Source organism: Artemia franciscana, chromosome 21 (assembly GCF_032884065.1).
Source record: "Artemia franciscana chromosome 21, ASM3288406v1, whole genome shotgun sequence".
Lineage (NCBI taxonomy): Eukaryota > Metazoa > Arthropoda > Branchiopoda > Anostraca > Artemiidae > Artemia > Artemia franciscana.
Window position 1 is genome coordinate 11,449,228 of NC_088883.1, and position 7,654 is coordinate 11,456,881.

Below are 7,654 nucleotides of genomic sequence, written 5' to 3' on the forward strand. Positions count from 1 at the left end.
AAAATCAAACATGCATTAATTCAAAAACGTTCAGAAATAAAACAAAAAAAATATTTTTTTTTTTACTGAAAATAAGGAGCGACATTAAAACTTAGAACAAACAGAAATTACTCCGTATATGAAATGGGTTTTCCCCTCCGCAATCCCTCGCTCTTTACGCTAAAGTTTGATTCTTTGACACAATTCTAATTTTTAAAACAATTTAAAACTTTAGCGTAAAGAGCGAGGCGTTGCAGAGGGGAAGACCCATTTTATATACAGAGTAATTTCTGTTCGTTTTAAGTTTTAATATCGCTCCTTACTTTCAGTAAAAAAAAAATAGTTTTTTTTTTATTCAAAGAAGAGAGACAAGGATATGGGTTTCTGATTTAATACTTATTTAATGCTTGATAAACATATTTCCAAGGTTTTTGCCTTTTGTACCAGTTTTTGCATTTTGTATCTAAACAGATGTTTTAAGAAGCTTTATACTTGAAATTTATTTACAATCTATAAAACCCCTGTTAAATTTGATTTAGATACACAATTCTTCAATTCAGTTTCCATTTAACATTACACATGAACCTGAAGTTGAAAAAAGTACAGAGATAACCAAAAAGATATTTCCACATCTTTCTAATCTTCCATGCTCCGAAGAGGTTTCTAGACAAAAACCCTTTCATTCAGCTATGAAGGCGCTGAACAAATCTAATTACTGCTTGTTGAATTAACAAGGGTATCTAAAACATTCAGCTAGAATCTTCTTCCAATTTTAGCTATTTTCCAAAAGCATCAAAACAAAATTAATTCTATTTAACCAAAAGAGAATTATTCATTAGCTTATAGAGATTATGCAAGATAAGATTGGGACAGGTCACCAATAATTTCCAATGACTAAGAATAATATATGTGTGAAAAAGATGGAAGTCATGCCACTGGGCTGTAAACATTGTGATATCCTATTTTTTATTTATCTGTGTATAGTGGAGCCAAGCAGATCCTGCATTGGACCTTACTTTGTCCAAATTCTGAATTAAAGAACTTAGAATGAGAGAAACATGGTCAAATGTCAAATAGTTTGTTTTTTCAATAAATAAGGATAATAATTTTAATTACAGTCTTACAGGCCATCTTTGCTTTCTATATTTCATTAGACAACATGGCACTTGGACTTATAGTTGCAAATCACCATTGTAAACAAGAGCATGCACTCTTATGCTCCCAAACAACTTCAAACTCCTGCTATATGAGGAACACCTAAAGAAGCTGAATCTGCCAACTTTGAACTACAGAAGAAAATGTGGAGATATGATAATGATGAAGAAACTTTTCGATGCGGAATTGGGAAATACACTTGACAGTCAAACAAGCTGCAACAAGTTTCTCACAAACACTATGAACAAAACAACTTCTTTGTTGCCTGAGGCATCCCCTTGTGGATTTCTTAAAGCAAAGCAACCGTCCAGGCAAAATCCATCAAAGTGTAAAAAAGTCAGTGGATGACAGCTGGAGGGACATGGAGAAAAAATTCAGCAGAAAAGCCCCAGAGTCCACAAAAAAGTAGCACCATAAGATCACCACCCAGCAACATTCTAAAGGAGGATCACCCTGTTGCTAGCAAATGTGATTTAAAGTATACATGGCTAGTTTTCAATTTTCCCTTTGAAGAGTCATGTCTAAGTAGTAAGTTTAAATTTATCTTAATGAATTAGATAAACTAGATCTATATTGCATGGGCAATGAGAGGTGTTACAGTAACCTATGTTTGGCTTTGCTGAGCAAATTGTTGCAAGAGCAACACTTTGTTTTTTCCCCTCGCTTTGATTAAATGCTGAAGTTGTTAATCTGTAAAGATCAAAAAATAAATACTAGGTACATCAACTCGCAAAAGTTGCAAACCCCTCACTGCAATTAGCAATAGTTGTGAGCCCCTCATTGCTGAAGATGATTGTAGCCTAACAGTCGATTATTACTTTCAAGTCCCCTCCATGTCTTACCACTTGAACCAAAGTGGTCTTACCATCAATACACCAGAAAAAAATAATAAGTACACTGACTAGAAAAAAAATGCAAACCCCTCATTGCTGAAGATGATTATGAGCTCAACAGCCAAATGTTGCTTAAAACTCCCCTATATGTCTCACAATTGGTATTGGCCTATTTTTTGGGTTTCAGTGTGTACCTTGCTGCTGAAGTTGTCAACCCCTTTAAACTTGGCCCCAGGCAAGAGTTCTACAAAGCTTTCCAAAATGCAAATATTCATCAATCCAGCCTAGGGTCCATACTTTCAGGAAAAACCGCAAAGGTTAGACCCTTATCACTTTCTAGGAATTACCACAACACTAGGAAAGAAAGTGCTGCTCTTGCAACACAATAGAGACCAACACCAAGAGAATCCAAGCATTCTTGCCGCCTACAAGGTTGTACCTACAACCTGAAGTACATATTAAATGATTACAGCAATAGCTAATCTGAGCCTAATCCAACAAATATTGTTTCTACTGCAACAACTTGCTCACCCACTATTTCTTCTTGGCCATTTCAATGTGCTGTGTCCAACAGCCTTACCAGTTCTTTGGTTCCTACTTGTCCTGCATCCTCTCAGATTCCTTCCTAAGAAGGAATGAAGTTCCTTAGTTCCAATGTTGATAGCCTCCCTAATAAATTTTATGAACCTTCACTTTGTATGATATCAGGAGAAGTGGATGTTGCAGCAATTACAGAAGTTTCACCAAAAACACCTTGTCAGTCTCATCTCCTGATAAAATCAAAATCAATTGTTACCAACTCTTTTCTGATCTGGATTCCCCACTTTGCCACAGAGGTATGTGCTTATATATAAGAGATGGACTTAAGGTAAGTCTCAATCAATTTAGTTCTCTTACTACTGATGCAATAAAGTATGTGTGGATAAAAATACAAAATTAAACAAGCTCAATTGTAGTGGGTGTTGTATATTAGACACAGGGAGCCCCAGTGCTCCCTGTGTCTTGGACTCTGAATCTAATTTGCCTGCCATGTTATCTCATTTGATGTCCAATTTTCCCAGCTATGATCTTGTCCTTTTTGGGGAACTTTAACCTTCCTGAAATCCAATGCATAGATGGATCTGGTTTTTGGAAGATATTTTCCTTTTTTGTCAGGCCCCTCTAATAATTTCCTCTTTCAAACCCCCCATCAGCAACTCATTTCAGGGAAGGTTAAGAGTCCAATACTTTTGATCTGGCTATTCTCAGTGACAATGACCTTCTTATTAAGAATATAATAGCCACACCTGTTGTTAATAATGATCATGTAGTAATTGTTTTGGAGTTAACACTAAACAACTATCTTCTAAGCAACAAAATTATGTAAACTAAAAACTTGCCAATGTCAACTGGAAAAGGCTCATTACTGATAATATTGATAACAGTTGGTCAAATGTAAAAATAGAAATTCTGCACGTTGGAAAGTTTTGCACCAGAATTAGGTTAAACAGGCAAAAATTTTACTTCTTTAAACTACTAAAGTAAGCAAGCAATCAAGAGAAAATTCAGAGCATGAAGTTGCTATAGAAATAATAAGACCACAGAAAATGATCAAGTCTTCAAATGTAACCAAACAACCAATCAAATCAATGAGTTGAAGAGAATGATTGAGGAAAAACTAGCTGAGGAAGTTATGGATAAACCTAAATCTTTCTGGTGTTATGTCTCTCAAAAATGTAGCAGCAGACACAGTGTCCTAGATATCCTGCATAGTCAATCAGTTGTTGATCCTGAGCTGAAGGTTGAAATTTTCAACCAATATTTCCCTTCTGTTTTTTCCTCCAATTCCAGTATTGTTTATCCTATACCTCCTTTATATGAAGTGTCACATAAGATGGAACCAATTCTGATTACTGATACATTGGTTCTAATGGAACTTGGATCCCTCAAACTGAATAAATCTGCCGGTTAAGATGACAGTCACTCCAAATCCAACATGAATGTTGTAAGTTTTGTGTCAACCTTTTTCCCTGCTGTTAAAACAACCACTAAATCTTTCCAGACTAATCAGAATTAGAAAACTGCACATATCATTCCTATATTTAAAAAAGATAGAAAAAGTCTTGTTGAAAATTATCAACCCATTAGCATGACATCAGCAGTTGTTAAGGTTCTTATCTTAAATCACAGCTTGGAGTGATATAAGGATTTCCATCCTTGTGATGCTCCAGAGATGAAAAGAATTGTTTGGTGTAAATTGTGGTTTTTGATTAAGACTCTTGTGGAGGAATCTGATGCAAATTGTAAAAGTACTCCTGGCAGAGCCGTTCTTTATGAAGGCGGGACTTGAACATGTCAGATGAAGTTGCAGAAACTGTTTCCTTAGACAGTTGATTCCACAGATTGATGACTCTTTGGCTGAAGAGTTTGACTTCTATGTCTTCTTGTGGAATGATGTGTGAGGAGCTTCATTGAATGTCCTCAATAAGCCTTTCTCTACATATGTTCTGAGTGTAGTTCCTCAGGGAAGTGTTTTGGGTCCTACACTGTTTGATATTTTCAACAATGATTATCAGCAGTAAATCAAATCTTTTTGCAGACAACCTGAAAGTTTCTTGGACCACCTTTGTCCTGTGATAATCATGCCCTGCTACAAAATGTTGTCAAGTGCCATATCATTCACTTGGCAGACTGAATCCTTGTCACACTTATTTTTTCTTAAGCCACCCACTCTCCTCAGTAAATAATGAGCAGGATCTTGATATCATAATTGAACAAAATTCAGCACTCATGCCAGGAGGTCTGCTGCTGGGGCTAGTTCAACCTTGGGACTGATTAAGCATACTATTTCCATTTCTTCCCCTATGGTAATCAGTCTTCTATATTAAGGACTTGTGCATCCTGAGCTTGAAGTTGGAATGTCTCTTGCCTCCTCATATTAAAAAGACAAAAGTCTTATTAAGTCATATTAAGACAAAAGTTCTTTAAGATGTGCAGAGGCATGCCACTCTGGCAAGCAGGAGCTTTCTTAGCCTGTAAGACTATGAAAGCTGAATTTTGCTACACTTGTTTACATTAGATATGAATGGATTTTATTTTAGCCTACAAGTTATTGAGGGCTAATACTCTCCCAGCATTATTCCCTACTGTTGGTACCAACTCAAGAACTAGAGGTCATCACCTGAAACTTGTCAAGCAGTCTACAATATCTAGAGTCTGCACTCAATACTTTTCATCATGCATTGTCAACAGTTGGAACAAACTATCTAATGAAACAGTTAAAGCTGAATCCATAAATGTTTTCAAACAAAGGCTAGATGCTGAGTGGTCCTCTAGAGAGTGTAAATTCAATTGGGATGCTGCCAAAAATGGAACAGCACCTTGTCACTAATGATCTTAGTATACAACTCAAGTCATCATTCTGGAGATCTACAAGATGAAATGTTTGGGTTGCTCATAGCTGTAATTTAAGGCAACTTAAGTTAAGGTAATAGCCAACATGTACAGCTTTAAAGCAGTTTTCAGAATTTTTTTGTGTTTCTTTAAATATTCTTGAGTTTTACACATACAACTAGACAGCTTACCAAGGTAGCAAATTTCCCCTCATCTAGGACTACTCCAATTAATTGGACATTTTCTTCCTTCTTATTTTAATGGTCAAATTTTTATAAGTCAAAATTGTTAAAGGCTAAAGTATAGCTTATGTTAATTTAAAAGCAAAGAAGCACTAACAAAAAAACGTAACCATATATAAAACTGAAGGAATATATAGATAGGCTATTTTCTACTATCCACTTGTTAGCTAACAAATTGCAAAATATAAGGCAGGATTTTCAGGCCTATATAGGCAATTTTCTGCCATCAAGAGTTTTTCCCCATAAGAAGAAACAGAATTGTAAGCTAACAATGTACATAAATATAATAATTTAACAGGAAACTCAAAAATACAAGCTTGGGAATAAAACTGGTAAAGCTTTAGTTTTGTCAGAAGCTGTCTAAAATGCTGCACTTAGAAATGCTAATTCTATAAGCACATTGATTTTTTTAGTTTTTCAAAATCCCCTTTGAAAGAAACTAAAACTGTAAAATTCTAGTTAAGTGACTTCTTGCTATCTTGGGAAGGGGTTAGGTTAGGAAAAATGAAACTTTCAGGGATGGGTCTACAGGCTACAGTATGTCCTGGGAATGTATTTTGAAGTACCTACCTCTACTCCTTCTCCCTCTAGAGGTCTCTGACCTTTGATGACCTTTAATAATAGGCAAAATAGATCTTCTGCTTAAATAAAGTAGAATACAACAAAATTATTTTCAGCTGCACAACTTTGCTCAATCCCAATTTATATGGTTTTAAAGATATGCAAACATATTTCCTAAATTTTGAAGAAAAAAAACCATTGAAATGGCTCAGAATTCTACTCAAATAACAGGAATTGCATTTTCAGAACTAAAGGCAGAGGAAAAGCAACTAGTAACTGAAAATTAAGGTAAATGTTGTTTAGTCAAAGTTTCAATAGGTATGACTTAAAATACCTTCTCAGGACATACTTTAGCCTGTAGACCCATTCCTGAAAGATTCATTTTCCTAACCTAACCCCTTTCCGAGATAGCAAGAAGTCACTAAACTGGAATTTTATGCATAATTTCCCAGAAAATAAAGCGTGAGATATCACAATTTTAAGCTCTTAAACTAAAACTCAAAACAAAATTACACTAAAACACAATTTAAACTAATTTTTGAAACATACCGAAAACGTCAGACAATGTAAAATGGAGTCTCAGACCTTCTTCTTGAAATACGAAAAAATGAAATACACAATTAATTTTTTTTTAATTAAATCAAATAAAAATTGGAACATTGAAAACAATTTTTGATTTTTTGACTATATCTAAAATATATTTTTATATGTTAAAAAAAGCTAACAGCAGTGCATTAAATTATGATAGATTGTCGGAAAGCAAAATTATTTAAATTTTAGCAGAAAGACATTGGTTCTGAGTGTTCAAACAAAGTATTAAATCTACCTTATTTTACAAAGCTGAGAAGGTAAACAGTTGATGTTTAAAATTCTGTGGAGTTCAAAAGTTTTAAAGAATTATCTTTCTGTTATAGATCTGAAAATATATGCTTGGTAATTCTTGCAAAGCTAGGTTCCAGGACAAAGGCATGGTTCTGAGTGTTTCAGTAACTGTTGAGACTGCTCCAGAACTGGGCTGATACCTTAAATCGCATTTACAGCAAGATAACGTGGACTGCATCCTCCTGTAGAACATCTCGTTGTTGAATTGATGATGTGACACAATTAGTGGGTGTGATGAGGTGTGGCCTCCCACTGGTACTTCTATTCTGCATTACTACACTCCAAATCAACTGCATTTTTGAAAAAATTAATTGATTCACCAGTGACAGTCTCATTGGAAAGACTGTTCCAAGTTGAGACAGCAATTACTGAGAAAAGGTTTGTCCTCTCCCTGCGCCTAGAATGCTCCTGTTGCAGCTTCATTGAGTGGCCTCTTGTCATAGTGGCAGGGGAGAGAGTAGAAATGGAGTTAGCCATGTTGTTTTAGTAACATTTTCTTGACAAAAATGACATCTGTTGCAGCTTCATTGAGTGGCCTCTTGTCATAGTGGCAAGGGAGAGAGTAAGAAATGGAGTTAGCCATGTTGTTTTAGTACCTTTTCTTGACAAAAATGACATCTCCTCTGTGCT